Raw genomic sequence first — 21,474 nt, 5'->3', positions numbered from 1 at the left:
ACTCCTTCTTCCCATCCTGTAAATAGAACCCCAGCCATTAATTTCATAACCATTCTCAGGTTCCCATTAATTCTATAGATATCATATGATGTTCTTAAAAAGTTTTTCTTTTTCCTTTAAAAGATGTACTCTTCTGATGAGTTAGCGCTGATGCATTTGGAAAGATTTCATATCCTATATTCCTTCAACTGCTCTATTATAGCTTGTGTACTGTGGTTATGTGTTAATAGTTCTCTGACACCTGAAATCACAGCCCCATTTGAGCCACATGGAGTGCTTTTCTCTCAGAGGGATTTGGCCTTAAATACAGATGGGCTTGTCGGCATGGTCTAGATGACATTTTTATAACCTGTAATGTTCTTCAGCAAGATGTGGTTAATGATCCTTCACATCATCCAACTAGATGTGCTCAGTTCCTGGCGGAAGGTCGCATCCATGCCACAGCTTCTGAGCCTCCTGAACGCAGAGCTATTACTGTGGAAACCGTCTAATGAAAATCTAGGCATAGCACGTTATTTATTTAATCATGATTGGCACTCTTCCCAATGTAGCTGTCTCCTATCTGAACCCTCCCCATGCTATTTTACTCTAGCCTAGTTAGACCTTTGGCTTTTGAAGCAACATTCTTCCTCAGGCTTGGAGGGAAAGGAAGTTCCCCCTGCCTCCGCCTCCTCATGCTTAGCTCTAACTGCAAAATGGACTGGCTGCTGTTGGATACTGTCCTTCAGAATCTTTTGGGACCCCCTAATAAAGTGATAAGACTATTCAGAAAACTGTAATGGAAGGTACAAAGAAGCAGAGAGATAAAGGCTATGAGGTGGTCCCTGAGTTTTTCTGTTGCCTGTTTCCTCTGCTCTCATCAGATTACTATATTCTGGGCCCTTGAGCCCTACATTGCTGGGATTAAAGTCAATAAATAATTATTAAGCATTTGGATCATACTATGTGATGGGAGGATACATCTTATCCTCATACGATTCAGTGTAGAAGATAGTAGATGTATTGCATGGGCAGTTGATAAAGTTCCATGCAAAATAAAACTACATGCAATAAAAACAGATGCAAACAGAATGCCTAAGTTATGTGCAAATGGCAGTTAAAAAGAAAGCCCTAAGGAAGTACATTTGGATAAGAATTGAAAGAGGATTAGGAGTTTGATAGCAGTAGGAAGGACAGCTATGCACTGAAAGCTGTTTGAGCAATTTTGCGAGGGTGGCTGCTGTATATGGGGAATCTAGGATATAGCTCAAATGGACATTAGGGCTGGAGTAGAGTGTGCAGTGACATTTGGTGGCAAGTGAAGTGGAAAATGTGGCGAGGCTGGCTAGAACACAAAGGTGGAGTGGGGGTGTTGGGATGCTGCGCTATACAAGACCTTTATTTTGTTGGAAGCAGGGAGACAATTGGTTTTTGAGTAATATGATTTGGCTAAAGTTTTGGGTCAATGGGTGACCACAGAGACCAATTAGAAAACTCGTGTGCTAAATCAGGTTACCAGGGTTACTACAGTCATGGAATTAGAAAGGAGGACAGATAATGGGAGAAATTTGTACTGGGTGAAGAGCCTGCTATGTATATTCAAGGAAAAAAAAATGAGAGTGAATCCAGGATGACCAGATTGGGATATTGCTGACTTGTGCCCTAGCGACCCAGACCTAAAAACACAGCACAGAGATAGAAGCAAGATAAACCAAGTTGTGGAACAGGTCAGGGTTATTTTACGCACAGATTTTTGATGTAAACTTGACTCTTTAACATGTTTGCATCGTTTATGGGGCTCCATCTCATTCTGTAGTGCTTTCTGGATAAATTATGGTATACTGCTACACTCAAGCTTGCCTACCAATGCTCAGAACTACCTTTCTAAGAAAATTTACTTGTTCATGTGTCCATCCCCTCAGGACTGTGAACTGAGCTAATTAACAGAAAAATCGTCTGTGTTAATATATTAAGGTAGTGGGCTAACTTCCCAGAGCAACCCATTGCATTTACACATAGTTTTCTGCTTAACTGAAATAGTTATGCTGATAGTAGGAATTTTCTATCTTGTTTTGAAGCAGATGGGAGCTTATATGAGGTTTGCAAGTCATATAAGTTGCATCATTTGTTTATGGTGGAGTTTCCTCCTTATAAAGACATAATAGGGGAACAGAAAGTGTTATTAAAATACAGCCATGCTATTTAGGCAATCCAGTTTTACAAAACAAAGCACAAAATAATATGATTGCACCCACTAGCAGTTTATTTTCAAAGTCTAAATGTATGATTTTTAAAAAATCATATTCCACACAACCATGTCACAGAAAAGTGTGGTCTGAAAAGTTTTTAATTTTTTTTTGCAAGGAAAAGCATTGGTTAAGCTAAACTCTGGGAGATACAAGGAACAGGGATGAGTACAACTGGTAACAGTTACTTATCTTTAGAAGAGATTTTCCAGTTTTCTCACAGGTGCTTCCAGGTAGATTTGCATCATCAACCTTCAGGGTGAAAATTGTTCATGTTGTATACTTCTGAAATATAGGAATCATGCCTCTTCCTGCTGAAATGCAGCCACCTTAGGGGCAGATACTAATGACCACTTGAAAGAGCATACACTGCTGTAAACAGATTAAGCATAGACATGACAGATTATGAGAGACTTCAGGGGACTTCAAGGCAGCTAGAACATAATTACCCAAATTAAATTTGGCCTAAACAACAGATTAATGTTTCTTTTTTAGCCACAAGTTTGGAGGGGACATTAATGTCCTACATGGTAATTTTCTGTGCGAGGAGAAACAGACATTTTCGAGCAAAGCAAGTTTCTAAAACCATTGTTGTAGTTGTGTTTTGGTTGTTTGGTATCTGGAGCTGTCCACAGTTCTTATTTTTGTTTCATAGTCATTTTTACTTATATAATCTTGCATACCTATAGAATTGCAGTTTTCTCATCTTTTCATTTGTTGTTTATGGTGAAAGAGAGGTTTTTGTTTTTGTTTTTGTTTTTTGCTATCATTGCCTGTTTTTCCTATTTCAAAATAGTTTTTGAATTTGAAATGTGTTTTCTTTCAGGAAATTAAATCACACATTCCACTATTCTCAATAAAACTGACAACCCAATTGAAACCCACAAGGAATTAGGAATGCTTAATCTCTCCAGGGCTGTGTAGTTAATGCTTTAACTATAAGTCATAGGAATTGTATCAATTTTTATGTAATTGGACAATGCATAGGCAGTATTGAGTCAATGTTTTCATGCTTCACAGCAGCTTCAGAAGGGACTGCTTTAAGATTATTGGTATTCCCCTTTACATGAGAAGTAAAATTAAGACTTCCAATTCAAACTCTCCAAAATGTATTTAAAATTCATTTATTCATTTAGCCAATAGTTCTAAACCTGTGTTGTGCCACACAGATGCACTGAGAGAGAAAGTTGCACACCCACCTCGGTGAGCATAGCCTAGGGAACAAGCAAACTAATTTGGCATTTTTTCTGGGAAGGACCTTTGGTGGAAGGATCCAACATATATATGGAAAAATAGAGCATGATTTGCTCAGTCCTTCTATTCATTCCATAAAGCATAATAAAATATCATCGATGAGCTTTTTGTTGTCACTAATCCCTTTGAGTGCCCTATTAATCGAACTCTGCAGAATGATGTATTTTCATATGCACACTAGTTTCTAACCATTACAGATAGTGTAAAGATTTTATAAGGCTCATTTGTCGACCTCAGTGGTGAGGCAGGAGGTGTCTATGGAATTTAGGTGAACTATAAATGATGTGCAGATGTGGAGGTGAATACTTTCCTCAAGAAGTTTATGATAATACATTGTGATACCTGGAGGTCCTTGCTACTCAAAATAGGGTTTGCAGGTCAGCAATCCTGTCTTCACCTGTTAGCTTGTTAGAAATGCAGATCCTAAGGCTCTATCCCAGACCACTGAATAAGAATATGCCTTATAAAGATACCCCAGGTTATTTGCATGGATATTAAGCACAGCACACAGGCTAGAGAATAAAATGTGTGTGTGTCTGTCTTTATGTGTATTTTCATCCTGTTGTAATTCTTAAGACTTTTTTCACGTTGTATAAATATTAGTGGTTACTCATAAACACCACAATTTTGATGTAAAAATTTTAAAAGGAAGTTAGCCATCTGTATTAGAATTCGTTGTATCCTTTGAACAACAAACCCCAGATGAAGACATCTTTTTTTTCAAAAAGACTATTGTATGAAGAAATATGTATGAGATTTTACAGGAATATTATATGATCAAATAGTTGACAGTGACATAAATATCCATCACTAGGGGACTGGATAAATTATGGTACACCCAGAAATGGATTAAAGTGTAGCCAATAAAATTATATTAATATAGCCAATAAATATATAATCATGTATAAAATTATTTATATTTTGATATATAGAGTTTCCAATAATATTTTGTTAATTGAAAAAAGGTTCAAAAAATGAAATAATAAAAAGTATATCATTATTGTTTAAAAATATAGCTCTGGATATACTGAAAGAGAATATAGATCAAGCGATTATCATAGTTGTCACTAAATAGTGGTAGGGTGATGTACAAATATTCTCTTTTCTCTTTTATTATCTTTTCTTTATTTTGCTTATTTCTACTTTCAAAATTTCTCTACAATAAATACGTATTAAGTTAAAAATTTTTAAGTTAAAAATAAAAACGTCAGCAGTGTTTATTATGATCACTACATTCAACTTGTTTCTCCCGATAGTTGATGATGTTCTATTTCCTTCCACTGTCAATGAAAAAGATGGTCAATTACATAAGCTTGGTTTTAAAAGAACAATAAACAGGTAGAATATCTCTAATTGGATATTGGCCCTTGGATAGTGTTTACTTCTGTTGATACACAACAAACTGTACTATGGGCCAAGAAAATGTGAAGATTTCACCTTATTTCTCTTCCGATGAAATAGCTTGGCTATTAGTAACTACTGCAAGGTAAAACTGCAACCTGTCTTTTAGATTTGGTGTAACTATTTCAATAATATCATCACTAATGAGACAGTGAGGAACTTAACTTTTCCTCAGTCCTTCTATTCATTCCATAAAACATAATAAAATATCATCGATAAGCTTTTTGTTGTCATTAATCCCTTTAAGTGCCCTATTAATCGAACTCTGCAGAATGATGTATTTTCATATGCACACTAGTTTCTAACCATTACAGATAGTGTAAAGATTTCATAAGTCTCATTTGTCGACCTCAGTGGTGGGGCAGGAGGCGTCTATGGAATTTAGGTGAACTATAAATGATGTGCAGATGTGGAGGTGAATACTTTCCTCAAGAAGTTTATGAGCAAAAGTTAAATATAGTGGAAAACGGATATACAGAAATATAGTTACAAAAATTACATGTTGTTGAAAGAGAAGTCAAAAGGCACCTAGTTTATTGAAGACATTTTCAAGTATCCTGCCTTTACCATTTTTTCGAACTTTCCATTTTGTATTTCGAACTAGTTAGGGTATAAAAATAAACTAATTAACTATGAGGTAGCTAAAAGATTTAGAATTAATTCCTGTAAGATTTCAGATGACAGAACATACTTGTGTGGCCTTCTGATTTTGTTTTTGCCTTAGATAAAAGAGGCTTGCAGAATCTTACTCTCTAGAATCTATTATGTACAATATCCTTCTAAGCTGATCTCAAGATTTAAAAATACAAAGTACATATTTTATATAAGTTTCTGAGGGTTTGTTAGTCATAAAGTTAAATGCTTCCATTAACTTCAGAGTGCTCAATTTCAGAAAACATTTAAATCAGAAAACATAAAGCATTCAGCAATTTCAGAGGAGGTAAAAAAAAACATTATAAAAATTCTAGAGAATATTTTTCTTAATGATTCTTTTCAGACATTTGTTTTGAAACTTGTAGAACATTGCCTTAGGAATCAAAATATGTGTTTGTGTGCCATCTCTATTAATCTGAGATATCAACTTTTAAAAAATGGACTGTTTATGGTTTGAATTGTGAATTTGTGATATGTACATGCTTGTATGTATTTAGGAAATCTAACATTTTTTCTCAATAAAGCAGTAAATTAATTATTTCATCATCTATTGAAACGAGTTACTCACAGTTGAGCTTGAATCACATTAGCTCTAGTGCATTAACGGATACATCTGTGACCTGAGTGTTGGCAAGTGAGATGCAAGGAATCGGAGTTCCTGTTTCTACGTGAAGCCCTGACAGTTATACCGCATCACTCATGGGCTACCCAAATTGAAGTGTACAAATATGCTGCTTTGCCAACTGATGCTAACTCTAGTAATGTGCCAGAGTCCTTAGGTAAAGGCTATTTAAAAAAATGTTAGACTCTGAAAATTGAAAAAAAAAAAAAAAAAAGAAAGATTCTGCCAAGTTTATCTGGTATAAAACTAGTTCCCCTCCTTTGAAAGAATATATCCTGAGAGGTGCCAACATTTTAGTTTTACCCACAGGAACAAATAATTGCACTAAACCTCCATTAAATTTGGGACTCAACAAAAGGCAGTGAAGCTCAAAGTAAAGGTTTGTGTGGATTTAATGCTTTTGATTATTACGTTTTTTTAAATAAAATGAGATACAGTGGATCAATTTCTCAATTAGCCAAATATAGAGTGAAATACAGAAAGTTGATACAAATCGCCGTCTTGAACATAAATAGCTATAAGGCATTAAGTCTTTTTAAATGTGAATCCCTGTCGCAAAAATGCATTGCCAACTTGGTTAATTTTTTTATATTAAATCAAATCAATGGGGAAAAAAGATAAAATTGGATTTTGAAGCTAATTTGTTATTTGGCTGAACAAAATTATTGATTTACTGTACTTTCCTAGACATGGCACTGAGGGATGGAGACAATAAGAATCATTGAGAACATATTACATTTTTATTTAAGCTTTATCATCCATCCTCCGAGCCACCTTACCACATGGGCCATATTATCCCCATTCAGAGGAGAAGGGATTAGGCACAGTGGCAGCTTTCCAGACAGCTCACAGCTCTGGCAAGTTCGATTCCAAAGACTCTGCTCCTTCTACCATTAAACCCCACTCCCTCTGGATGGCTGGATGGCCATGACCCTCGAGGTCATTGATTGAACAGTCCATCATCCAAAGTCAGCATTAAAATCACCGTTTCAAAGATAAATTCGCTGAAAGTTCATCAGTCATCTTAGGCCAAGGATAACCTACATTTCTGGATTCTCACAATGTTCAGCAAATACGAAGGACTCAGCCATAGGTGGATAATGTCGATGATGGTAGCGAAGATAATGCAGTATCTCAGGACGACAGGGACGGGGCAGGGGGTGGGGAAGGGTGACACTGGGCCTGTCACCAGGTGTCTGGAAGGCTCGTACTAGGTTAGGAGACCCAGGTACTAATGCTGATGCGCAGTCAGTGGCAAATACTAGCGGCATAGCCTTATCAGGGTTTATGTCAGCACTGAGAGATTAAATAGTTTTGAAATGCAAAGGGAACAAGGAAAATGAGAAACCGAGATTCACAGCCCATGGGGGTCAGGAAATCAATTCAGCTGATGAATGAGAAGTGACAAATAGTTAAAGCCTGAGAAAACCCCAAGGTGGGGTCAGATATTCCTCCCAGCTTATTTTATGCCACACTGTGGGCTTGCTAATGGGAATGCGAGGAACGGTTAAGAAATGGACAGCTGACGATGGGCTTGGCAGAGAATTGGCTTTTCAATTTTCACAACATGTCTATTTTGAAACGCTTCTATTTAATTTTTGAAACGCTTCTTTTTTTAATCCAATGTGTTTTCATAAAAGAGAACTTTGAAAGGGCAACAGGTTATTTCCTCTAGTGATCATGGACAATACACCCTGCGTCTTTTTAAGCAGAACCAACAAATTTTTCCTAATGAAAACTAATTTCTATATGGCATTATATAATAATAAAATTATAGTGAATGACATACTGATGACAAAAAAACTCTGTAAACATAAATTTAAACCTGGCATTCTGTTTTAAGTCATTTCTTCCTATACTTCCTTGTGATAAATGCACAGGAAGATATGAAAATTTGGTTCTTCCTCCTTAATACACCCAAAGGCTAAACTGCACTCATTATAAAATGGAGACTTTCATACAGGGTTAATGTAGATTTTCTGTCTGTAGCATGGTGGTTATTTTAACATGCAGAAATTGTTATTTTGGACATGGAATACAACTCCTAATGCCTTTGCCCATTTAGATTGTCACTTTTTTTTTTCCATTATTCTAAACAATGGTTCAATGAACAGCCTTCTATATATTTCTTTCACAGTTTACTGCCAACTTTTTAGCATTAATTCCTATTATTTGATCAAAGAATAAGTATGTTATCAATGGGTTTAGATACATCTTGAAAATTTACATCCAGAATGACTGTTTCAGTTTACATTTTATTAGCAGAGCATATGAGTGTCAATTTTACCCCACTTTACCAACACCATTTAATTTTGGATCAAATGTAAATAGTGACATCTCATTGATATTTTTACTATTAATCAGATGTAACATTGCCAATATGCTTACAGTAATCGTTTAAAATTTTTCTCTTCAGTATTTTCACTTTTTTCGAATTGTATCAGTGTTAAATTTTTCTTATTATTTGGAAGAAGTCTTTGCATATTAAGAATATTAACTTTTTGTTACATTTCTGTAGATTGGTCTATATCTTTAGATTGACTATTTAAAAAACACTTTCAAATTCGGAAGGTTTAAATTTTTATGTTGTCAAATTTATCAATTATTTACTTAATAGTTTTGATTTAGTGCCATGCTTAGAGAGCCATTTATCATTCCAAGACTGTAAAATTCTCTTTCTCTTTCTCTATATATGTATATATGTATATGAGATGTGTGACAATAAAATATTTTAATTCTCCAAATTTCCCTCTGGGAGCAGCCTTGGCTACATCTTACAGGCTTGAAATATATTGTTATCTGTTAATAGTACTTTGAAATTTTAGTTTTTGTTTTCTCTTTGATTCAGGAATTAAATAAAATGAGTGTTTAATTGATTTTTCCAAACCTTTGTGGAGTATTGATTTTTCCCTTAGTTGGCATTTTCTAAACCTTTGAAGCTGTTGTTAAACACAAATTTTATTGGAGAGTGGGTCATAGAATATGAATATGAATATTTCTACTTTTGATTATTGCCAACATTTTATTTTTGGCAGAAAATAATCAAATTTTTTGTAAATGTTGCATACACATTTGAAAATAGAATGCATTATTTAGTCATTGTTGTTCTCTTAAAGGCCAACTACTGAGAGGGGTATGCTAAAGTTACATTAAGTTTTATTTTTAAATTTTTGACAGCTTTTTCTTTATATATATCATTCTTTCACCTAATTATCCTCCAAATTGATATGCATGGAGAGTAGAATGGAAACACCTCAAAATCACCATAGTAACTTAAACAATTCAATTTATCACAGTGGCCTAATATACATTGACGGTGTAATTACAGAAAATCAGGTCCATTATAAATAAATGATTTGATATCCTTTTATAATTCAATGCATAACTTATTTTCAGAAATGTGTAGACCTATCCTAGTTGATATATTAGACATGTCTTTAGACATTGTGACATCTGTTTCTATAAAGTATCTGTATTTGATTGGCTCATAGTAATTTTGCAAATATTAAAAAAACATTAATTCTGAAATACATTTAAATACTGTACTTAATGCAATCCCAAGCTAAGAATTATGACAAAAGCATGCATAACACAAGAACAATTTGGCAGTCAGCAAAAAATGAAGCAATGACTTAATTGGAAAGAGATGAATTTCAGCTTTATTTTACTCTTCAGAAAAATCTTCATAATGAAAAAGTGAATTAAACTTTTTGGTTTAAAAATGTAATGCAATTCTAATGCCAGACTGTTGTATTTTATAAGCTGAAAATTCTGACAGAAGGTTGACTAATATAAAATCTAAAAATACTCTGGAAATCTGCTCTGGAGAATTGGGTGGAGGCAATTCCGTATGTGACTTGTTTGGGTTCATAGACCTATGGGAAAGATTCATATTTTCCAAGGGCATAATAACAAGGCTAAGTATAGCATTCAGTTAATTCACAGAACATGGCAGTTAAAGCTCTGTCTCTCAGTATACCCTGCCTTTTCCATAATTGTCAATAAGGATATTGCCCGTTCTTTTCTTTCATCTTTTGATTCATCCTAACTTTATTTCTCTTCCCTCTCTCCCTCCTTATCTACCACCCTTTCTTCATTTCTCTTTCCCACTTTCCTCCCTTCCTCTCTCCAACCCTTTATTTCTTCCCCCTCCCACTTCTCCTCTTCTTCACCTTTCCCTTGGACCTCTTCCTTCACCATTTCATTCTTCTCTCTTTCTTTTTTGCTTGGTCCTTTGGTTCATAAGATATGTTAATTCCTCATCCATGCAAGCTCTAATTTCATTTAGTTAGTCAGTCAGTTGTTTATTTTAAAGATTGATAAGTAACTATTAAAACACGACCCCAAACAAAAGCTATGACTTTGACAAACAATTATAATCAAACTATATTTCTCAACATCAACCCATCCATCCATGTATACTGAAAAATCAATATTCCCTGACCTATTGTTATAGATTTGTCTTGCAGCTATATGTATTCCCAGAAAACTAATATTTTTTAAAAGGTAATTGTTTATATCTTTGTAAAAGTGTATAAAAACACACTTATTTTCTCACTTAATAATATATTGCTAGGATTCGTTCATATTTTTGGCTGTCTATCTAGTTCATCCATTTTGACTGCAGTGTAATATTCCATCATGTGAATATACCATGTATCATGATTTATTCACTCTCCTGTGGACATTTGGGTTGATTCCAGGTGAGATCTACCACACTTTCAAGGAAGATATTAATACAGCTTTAAACAAATTATTTCAGGCAATGAGAAAAGAGGGAATACTTTCCAGTTCATTCTCTGATGCCATTATGCCCTGATACCAAAACAAGGAAGACATTACCAGAAATAAATTATAGATTAATCTCACTCATCATTATTAATGCAAACATTTTAGACAAAATGTTAGCAGATTGAATCCAACAGCACATATAAAAAAACCTTGAAAACAAGTTGAGTCTATTCTAAGTTTCCATGGTATATTATTTGAGAATGTATCAATGTAATTCATTAGAAAAACAGATTTATGGAAAATATCTCAATAGATACAGAAAAATCATTTGCTAAAACTCAAAATGTATTCATGATAAAGATACTAATACATTTAAAATGAAAGAGATATTCTTAAACTGATAAGAAGTTACTATATAGTGCCTAGATTAAACATAATCCTAAATAAGGAAGGTAGGAAGGATTATTCTAAAGTCTTAGGGGAAATAAAAGGATGCCCACTATTGCTGCTTCATGTCAACATTGTATTGCAGGCCCTGGATAGTGCAACAAGAAGAAGAGATAAAAGATTTTAGAGAAGTAGACGTGTTAGAAATAATGATATAATTATTTCTGAGATAATATCATCCTTTACATAGAAATAAAAAAATTCTAGAGATAAATTACTAAGCATAAGAATAGAGGTTTGCAAAGTGTTCAACCTTGGCACTATAGACATTTTTGCACTGGATAATTCTTTGTTGTAGGGGCTTTCTTGGGCATCGGGTGGGATCTGTGGCAGCATCCCTCTACTCTACCCACCAGATGTCAGTAGTTCCTCACCCCACCCCCCAGGTCATAACAATCAAAAACTCCAGACATTGCCAAATGTCCCATCAAGGACAGAATCAGGGCGGGCCATGGTGGCTCAGCAGGCAAGCAGAATCAGGGCGGGCCATGGTGGCTCAGCAGGCAAGAACGCTTGCCTGCCATGCCCAAGGACCCAGGTTCGATTCCTGGTGCCTGCCCATGTAAAAAAAAAAAAAAGGACAGAATCATTCCCAATTAAGAACCACTGGGCTAGATATATGACTAATACAGAAAAAAGTCAGCTGCATTCTATATACTAGCAGTAACGTAATGGATAATGTAGTTAAAATACCATTTATATAGTGTCAAAGAATATTAAGTACCTAGGCATAAATCTACAAGAAATAGTTAAGTGCTGTGAAAAGAAAATTGTAAAACGGCATTAATACTTATAAAAGAAGATCAAAATAACTGGAGAGGAACCAATGCTTATAGGTAGGAAGATGATATCATAAAGACAGAAAATCTTCCCCAGTTGATTTGTAGAGTCCATATATCTCACAATCATAATGCAAACAGGATTGTTCATGGAACTTAATAAGATGGTTCTAAATTTTATATGGAAGAGTAGAAAGGAAAGGGAAGACAGAACACTTTTTATAAAGAAGAAAAAGGAATGGGACTTGCTATACCAGGAATCATTCCCATTATGGAGTTTTATTAATGTATGCAATATGATATTGGGCCACAGAGAGACAAATGGACTAATGAAAAAGGGGAGAACACCCAGAAAAAGATCCATGTCTCAATAAAACTTAGGTCTAAAATAGAAGCATCTGTCTCGTCAATGGCAAAGGGGGAAGGATTTAATAAAAAGAAATGAAAAATAGTTATCAATATAAAAAAAGGTGAAATTGTACCATTGCTTCATACCATAAGCCAACTATAGGTGGATTAAAATTGCAATTGTTGAAAGAAAAATTTAAAAACTCTTAGTAAAAACTGTTCATTAATAACTTTTAAACCTTAAGGTAGGAAAAGATTTCTTAAACAAGACATGGAAGAAGCATTCCTTATAAGAAATTGATAAATTTGACTATTCGAAATCCAAATAGTAAGGAAATGTCATTTTTCTCCCTTTTGCTAGCCACACAGTGGACTAGATGATCAGAGACCATCCTCCCAGTACACCAAATGTTAAGAGGCTGGAATAGATGTGCATATACAGACACTCATATATATGCTCACCACTGTTGGAGACACATGGATGAATCACGTAGTCTTTCTTAGAATGGAAGTCACGTATACTAATAACTATGTATGAGGTATTATGTGTCCCCTCACCTGAAGACAAAACAAATAAAGGGCTTCAGGTTGCTCAATAAGAAGGAAGGATTGCTGTCAGGGGATGTAAATATTCTGGATCCAGGGTATTGTAACATACTCTGGTTTGTTCCCCAATCCTTAATATGTATTACAAAATCTTGCCTAATTAATGAATATTCTTTTCCATTTCTTTCATTTAACCATTTGATATTCTAATAGACTCTTTGGTCTATTTAAATACAAGAGATTGTATTTAAACCTGCTAATTCATCTGCTTCTCTGAGATATGTATCATTAATAATGGATCTTTTCTTATTTTAAAAAAAGTTCAATCAGTTATTTGAGTACTATAAATGCAATCATAAGTTGTGATTGTACTCAAACGGTGCTGTCCATTAATATACAAGGACACTTTACATTCTTTAAGTCCTTTAATCCAAGGATCAAAAAGACACTTACATAACAGAAAGCACTATTGTCAATTCAAGGAGCATTGGCTCAGAGAATTAGAAATGCCATTTGATTATGTTCCTTTTCCTAAATATTTATACACCAAAACAACCAGTTAAAGCCATTTCAATACACAAATCCTTGAAAGCGGGCACGTGTTTTTAATACTATTATATTTAGTTTTCATTAAAATATCTAATTGAGTGAGAACTTCAGCCAAGGTAAATGTGCATGTTTATTTATCCATGCAGTTCTATAGTGTGTTTACCCATTCTGGATTTCATCTTTCTATTATATATGTCAACATTGTATTAATCAATATTGATTGTTAAGGAGAATCTAAAACAAGTTATTGATCCAGCCAAAGTCTTTGATGCTCATTTTATGAAACTATATTACTCTTAAAGCATTGTTATATGATGTCAAGTGAAGCATTCATTTCCACTTTGATACAATTTCACTCACTCATTTAATAAGTATTCTGGAGAACCTACCTTGCAAGATAATCGAGTATTATGATTGTCTACTATAAGAAGACTCCCAATTCTTAATAGCTGAAACAGAATAGCAGTTTGTTGTTTTACTCACGTAATAGTATTAGGATGAACAGGTTGGTTGCATGGATTCCTCCATTTACTCATACAGAAATCCAAGCTGATGTGCGTTCTGCTATTTTTAACAGGCAACCCCCCAAGTTGCCAGCATGCCATTGCCATTTTTTTCAGTCAGAAGGAGAAAACAGCATAGAAGACAATGTGGGATGTTTTTAACAGGCCAGGTCCATAAGTAACAAATATCACTTGTTAACATACCACTGACTAGAACTAATCATTTGACTACTCTAACTGCAAAAAAGACTGGAAACGTGGCCTAACTCTGTGCTTGGAAAAAAGAGAATATGGATTGGGTGCTCAGCCTACAGTCTCTGCTATGCATACAGTGGAGAACACAATGGCCACCTTCTCCATGCTCACAGAGTTTACAATCCAGTAGGAGACAAGCAATATATACCAATAAGTTAAATGAATAATGTATTTTAGAAGTTCATAAATACTATGCTATACACGAATAATGCGTGTAATAGTGAATGACAGAGGTAGAAAGCAGGTTACTTTAGATATGGTGATCCGATGGGGCCACTCTCTTAGTGGGGAGGGGGTATTTGAGCTGGGTATACAAATGATAAGAAGGAACCAGCTATGCTAAGATCCAAGGGGGAGAGCATTGCAGAGAGAGAAAACAGGAAAAATAAAGCCCTGAGCATCATATCTTGTTTGGGAACAGAAAAATACAAATCCCAAAAAGAACGGAGTGTAGAAGGAAGTAAGATCAGAGGAAAGGGAAGGTCTTTAGGGCCATAATAAGCCTTTTGCATTTTATTCAAAGTGAAATGGGACACAACTATGCAATTTTAAGCAGAGGAATGAGATGATTTGTATTTTAAAGTATCATTCTGTCTGAAGGGTGGAGAACGGATGCCTAGTGGCTCAGTGTGAATACAGGTAATCGGTTAGGGGTCTAGATCAGAGTGGCCTGGATCAGACTGGTGGGAGAGAATGGAAAAATTCTGGTTGTATTTTAGAGATAAAGCTTCCTAATGCATTAGATGTAGTCCTGACAGGTTTTAACTTGATTGAATGGATGGACAGGTCAACTGCTTACAAATAAGGGAAACACTTGGTGAGGAACGTGTTTGGAAATGATTGAGAGTCAAGTGTTGCTTCTGGATTCATAAAGTTTGACATGGTGATAAAACAACCAAATGGAGGATGTAGGTAATTAGGGTAAGTCTATACTCAGGATTAGGCATATAAATCTGAGACTCACCAATGGAGGAATGAGCTTAAACTTAAAAATTGAAATGGGGTGAATGGTAAATGGGATATAAAAAATGAATAAAGTATGGATAACTCATTTCAAAAGTTTTATATGAAGGAGAAGCACATAAATGGAGCAGCAGGTTAGGATAATAGGATTTGTTTATTTGTGTTCTTTTAAAGATGAGAGTTATTAGGTCTCATTTATAAATTGAAGGGAATATTTCTGCAAAGAGTCTAAATTTGTTGAGGTAGTAGAAAGAAAAGATAACTGTAAAACTGAAGCTCATGGAAGGGGTGGTAGTTAGGTTCAGGTGTCAACTTGGCCAGGTGAAGGTGTCTAGTTCTTGCTGTGGACATGAGTCATTGGCATGTGAAGCACATTTGTTACTAATTGCATCTGCAATTGGCTTGGGAGAGTGCCTGCTGCAATGAGTGATGTTTAGTTGAATTGGCTGGATGCTTAAATGAGAGAGCTCAGCACAGCACAGTCCAAGCAGCTCAGCATACCTCATCTCAGCACTCACAGCTCAGCCCAGACCTTTGGAGACATAGAAAGGAATCACCCCAGAGAAAGCTGTGGGAACCCAGAAGCTGGGAGAGAAGGCTAGCAGAAATTACCACGTGCCTTCCAGTGTAAGAGAGAACCTCAGATGAAAGTTAGCTGCCTTTTCTCTGAAGAACTGTAAGTTTTTAACTAAAGAAATCCCCCTTTACCAAAAGCCAATCCATCTCTGGTGTGTTGCATTTTGGCAGCCTTAGCAAACTAAAATGGAAGGTAAGAGTGGATGTGTCCAGAGCACAAGGGGAGGAGAGTGTCTTGGATTGGCTCAGGCACATGTGTAGCACTGGAACAGGAGGGAAGACAGACTGGAAATGTATGTGCAAGTAGATTTGTAGATTTCATGGTGGAATGATGAGGAAATTTCCAAGTTACTGCTATGTTTTCTCAGTAGACAGTATGAGACAAACTGATGGACAGAAGAAAGAAGGTAATGCATGTGTGAGCAGAGAGAAAGAAGCACAAAACAATCAAATAGTCATCCAAAAGTGGGCTTATTGGGAAACTATGGTAGGATTCCAGAGCAAGTTGATTGCTCACTTAAAATCTGAATCATGAATTTAATGCAAGACCAAGTCGAGGGTAAAGCCAGTGAGACGCTGAGCACACAATGCTTTGGAGAGCTCACTCTTAGAGTCGTGCTTTAGGTGCCTCACTTACCTCGCCCTAGCCCTGGCCCTGCCAAATAGCAAAGTTTCATGATTTTGTCAAATAATATGCAGTTGCATAAGGACAAGCAAAGACATAGTACAGTAGATTTAATCATGATTGAGATTTGGCAGTGGGATAAAATTGCAGAGAGAGAAGGACAAGGGAGGAGAGGATATTTGCAAGGAAGATCATAGAATCTCTACAGGAATAGGAGGGAAGAGACTCTCATGGGGGTGAAGTAGAGTCACAGAATGGAATGATCAATGAATGGCTATTGTTGGGGGGTCGTGGAATTGTTGCAATGGGGTTAGAAGGTGAAATTAAGAGTGTAAAATTTGGGGAGTGTTATAGTTACTGGATATGACGAGTACTAGTGTATGCTCATGAGAATGTGACAGTGGGCTGTGTGGAAGAAATAATTGAAAGTGTCGGGGTTAAAGGGCCTAGAGGCCAGGATCTGAGTTATTCAGGTGGACAATAAAGTCACCAGCAATAGTAGAAATGGTTGTAGAAGAAGCAGTGAGCCCAATACTAAAGACTTCAATGAATAAGGTGGAGTAACTGGGAAATGGCTTATTTATATGGATAATCGGACTGATTCCTGAATAATTAAATGATAGTGCAATTATAAATCAAATATGTGGTTCTATTTATTGACTGTAGTAAATACTTAATAAAATAAATTGGAAAAGGAAAGTGAGAGCATGAATAATTGAAATTCTGTGGAAAATTGTTATTTCCAGCGTGTATTTTGGTCTTGGACTTAAACCTCATATATTAATTATTCCATTAAGCATGCTAGCAATTACTAAATTTGCTTATTTCATTTTCAGCTTTCTTATTTTTTTCTGCTTACCCAGTAGTGTTGGTGGTCATAAGTGGGGGGATGGATAAAACTTTGGTAGCAAGAATGTGGAAGAGAAATAATAAATTTGACAAAAAACAAACCGAGAGGCTCAGACATATAAATATATTTATAAATTTTCACTCTAAGGTGAATGAATTATTACTCAAAAGCACATTGCTTTTTTGCATTGTGCAAACAAGAAAATGCTTATTAAAGGGAGCATAAGTGTAGACAAAGGAGCAGATAACAACAAGGGTATTTTTCTTCAATTGCACACCTATTGTGTGCCAGTCATTGCACTAACTACTTTCTATGCATCATCTCATTTAACTTCAGCAATAGTCTGGTTAGGTTGAGGTTACTAAGCCCACCTAACAGATAGGAAAACATTTCGAGGGAGGGCCAGTAACTTGCCCAGTTCACACAAGTAATTGACATTGCCAGAAATCAAACTTCAGTCCCTGAATCCCAAACCCATACTCTTCATTTGCACAATATCCAAAAGAGCCAACATTTTAAAATAAAAACTTCATTGGACATATCTTTCTTTTCCCCATATAGGCACATTGGAAGTGCTTGAGATATCTGGTAAATCAGAGTGTTTCCATTTTTCCACTAACACTCAGGGATGAAATATTTTAAAAATTCTTCCTAATCAAATATGTTGATATTATTTTTCTTACCTGTGTTATTATTAAATCATAATAAATTGACAAGAGAAACTCTATATGCAGACATTAGTCACTTGAGACTTTTTAAGAACAAAATGTCACCTCATTCTGTTTTGCATGGTAACGTGATTGAGGACAAAGTATAATCTTTTGGAAATTAATAAACAGCATGTCCCATCATAGCTACTCAATGATGCTTTTTTTTTTTTACACATAGATAACAGTAGCAGGAAAATCCTGTGAAAGGGGCTTACATGGGCTGCAAGGCCTAGCCCAAGACTAGAAATCAGATTCATAAAAGATGCAAGTGATGAGGGATGAAAACCTGTTCAGCTACCAGTAATGAACTCAGAGACTGTTCAAAGATATATCATTGTTTCACAGTGGCTTCTAATGCCATGCTGATAAAAATGTGAAAGAAACTGATTTAGTCTTTTCATCTGTGAATATAAAAGATGCGATGATATAAATGAAGTTTATAAACACTGTGAAGAGGATGAGTCTATATTTGCTTACCATTAGGAGAAACTTTGCTCATGCTTGCTGTCATAGTTGATTGCTTATTCATTGTTGAGCACTGTCTTAGTTTCAGTACTTACAAAGATCAAAGAAACAGTCAGCCCTTGAATTAAGGAGGTCATAATTTTGAGGAAGGCAGAGGGGTCGACCCCATGTTAGACAAGTTGCAGCTTTTAATAAGTATCTGTTGAAATGTTTGGATCAAGCATAGTGCTGAATAGTAACAGTGCAGGGACTGTGGTGAGTGCTGTGGCAGAGGGGGTAGGACTTGAGCAGGTCCTTGGGCCTTTTTCCAGGTTTGGAGGGTCAGATTTCTACAGGTGAGTGGTTTTTGAACCATATATTGAAGGAACTCAAGGTACAGAGAGAAAAAGGCATAAGAGGAAGGAGGAAGGGAATCAACAGAGAACACCTGTGCAAAAACAAGACGATGAGGAAGAGTGAATTGTATTTTAGGAACTTGATTTTAGGTGCATGTGATATTGAGAGGGGAGGGCAGAGTCTGGGAAGGGAGATCAAGGAAGTCATGTGGCTCAATGAGAAGTTTGTATTTTCTCTTATAGGCAGTGGGTCTCAGCCACAGCACTGCCAAAACAATAAAGGGACAACTAGCAAACATTTATATAGTGAGTACTATGTACCAGAAATTTAATAATATTTAATCATTCAATCCATTAACTTTAATGTTTTCTTTAATTCTCACATATCCCTCTGAGAGACCGACTATTATTAGCCCCATTTAAGTAATGAGAAAAATGAGGTAGAGGGAAATTAAGTGATTTATTAATCATCTAATATGTGATAGAGTTTGGTTTTGAACTCAATGCTCAGACTCTAGAACCCACATTTGTAACCACTATGCAATGTGAAATTTAGGCTCGTCGTAATCTGCTGTTAATACCGATGTCTCAATAACTAGGTTATTTTGGTTATTTTGGGATAATGTGACTCTTACTCAATTGCTTTCCAATATACTTTCCTGAGTTGGGGAAAAGAGGTGGAATAATAGCTGGCATGCTGGAAATGATGCATAACCTAAGTACATGCACGGAAGTGTGTTACACACATTTCATTCTTATATCTGGGGTGTTATTATGGTAAAAGAAAGTTTCAGAAGTGCTATTGTAGGAGAGCAGGACTTATTCACTCAGGGAGGGGACAACATTGGGAGTTGTTTTAAAGAAAATTCAATATTTTATTTAGAAATAGGCTGACACTGAACTTTTTCAAAATGGTATATAAATATCAGGAATTGTTGATGATCTTAATGTGAAATTCATAATTGGTATTTATTTTTCTAGGCAGAAATGTTCTCATTTTAACTTCCACAATCCATTGTCCAGAAATAATTTAAAGAACTGTCAGTATCCTTTCTATTACTATGAGTTGATGTGTGCTGAAAATATATATGAGGTAAATAATACAAAAATGAGTATGTAAATGAAAAAATATATATAATTTCCCCATGTACTTGTTTCAAGCACTTTACAAGTATGCTTCATTTACTTCTCATACCAGCTCTATGAGAAAAGCTTTCTTATTACCCCATTTTACTGATGAGGAAACTGAGGATTTAAGAAGCCAACCTGCCCAAACTTAGGAAAGATTTTGGTCAGGTGTGGCCAGTGGGTTTCCACTTGAGTATCTAAGGAATAACCAAGACAAAACCAGTTATTTGAGGAGCTGTTATTTTATGTCCCAGTTCTTAATTTCTCTCTTGTTTATGATAAAGTTATTTCCCAGATGAACTCAGAAGAATCCCAATACTTGAAATGGGTGTAAGACTTTTATGACTTCAAAATATGTTTCTGTTCATCACTAAGTATCCATGGGACAAGTGAAGAGAATGAGACACACCCGAGTTGTGAAAATAAATGAGGGATCTCATTGGGCTGGACATACCTCTCCTGACTGTCAGGCCTGTGCTTTCCTCCAGTCTGTGCCATCTCTGTGGCCTCAGCAGTTCTTACAGATACCAGTGTGGTCTCACTATGAGATCCCCGATTAGAGAGAATAGTAGATATCTATTTAACATTACTGAACTACCCTAATTGTTGCTGTGTGACTCTGTATTCATTTGCAAATAACTAGTTTTTTTGTGTAATAAAGTCATTCACTTAGTTTAAGTTAAATATTTTAGAATTTTAGGATTATTGACATTTAGTAAAACAACTCCATAGATAGTAAAAACTCATTATAAGATGGAATTGTGTCCAGTTGAATGATTACTAAAGTTTACTGTTGGAGAGTATAATGTAAAAGAGGGAGATAGCATGAAGGGGAACCTTTCTTGTACAATAGAAAATAAAATCCAATATGCTGTGAGAAGAAATTCAGAGAAGGGACTCTGTAGAGAGAAGATAGGCACAAAGAAAAGGGATTAGTGTCTGGTGAATTTGTAAAGATAGAGAAGGGTAAGCCAAGAAAATAAAGGGGTGGGGAGCTCTAAAGGTTGTTAGAGAAAAAGAAAGTCTGTGTAGATAGTGGGGCTGGATGGAACAAGAAAACATTGGGGTGGTGATCCCTTTCTACTCCTAAAACCTGTGATTATATGAAAGTTAATAAGGAGGAAAGGAAAAGTGAGCAGAAGCTATTAAGAGAGAAGATGAAAGCTTCAGAGAGAAATGGGAGTTCAGAAAAGATGACATTTCTTGTGTCCTACTGCTCTGACACTGATACACTAGTCACAGTGAAGCCAGGGAGCTTTTATGATCGGAGCAGAGTTGGGATTTCTCAGCAATAACTGCCTCACCTACTGAAAGATTCCCAACAGTAGCCTACATTGATATACTCTTGGGCAGAGATAGTAGAAGCAGAGGCTTAGAAGAAAAATTGAACAGGACAACTGCTTCAGAGTGGAGTTGAAATCAGGATCAGGTAAAGACCTGGGGAATCTGAGTGGGAAGTTCTGATGTATTTTGAGTTGCTCTTTGTAGTTCATATTGCACAATAGCTG

The 21,474-nt window shown here is 35.7% G+C and overlaps 1 protein-coding gene across 1 annotated transcript in view; it reads left to right on the top strand.

Moving 5' to 3' along the window:
- Window positions 1–21,474, top strand: part of GRM8 (glutamate metabotropic receptor 8) — an 829,821-nt gene that overhangs the window by 632,532 nt on the left and 175,815 nt on the right. The window lies entirely within an intron of this gene.

This window comes from Tamandua tetradactyla, chromosome 1, assembly GCF_023851605.1.
Source record: "Tamandua tetradactyla isolate mTamTet1 chromosome 1, mTamTet1.pri, whole genome shotgun sequence".
Taxonomy (NCBI): Eukaryota; Metazoa; Chordata; class Mammalia; order Pilosa; family Myrmecophagidae; genus Tamandua; species Tamandua tetradactyla.
This window is presented reverse-complemented; position numbering and strand designations above follow the sequence as displayed.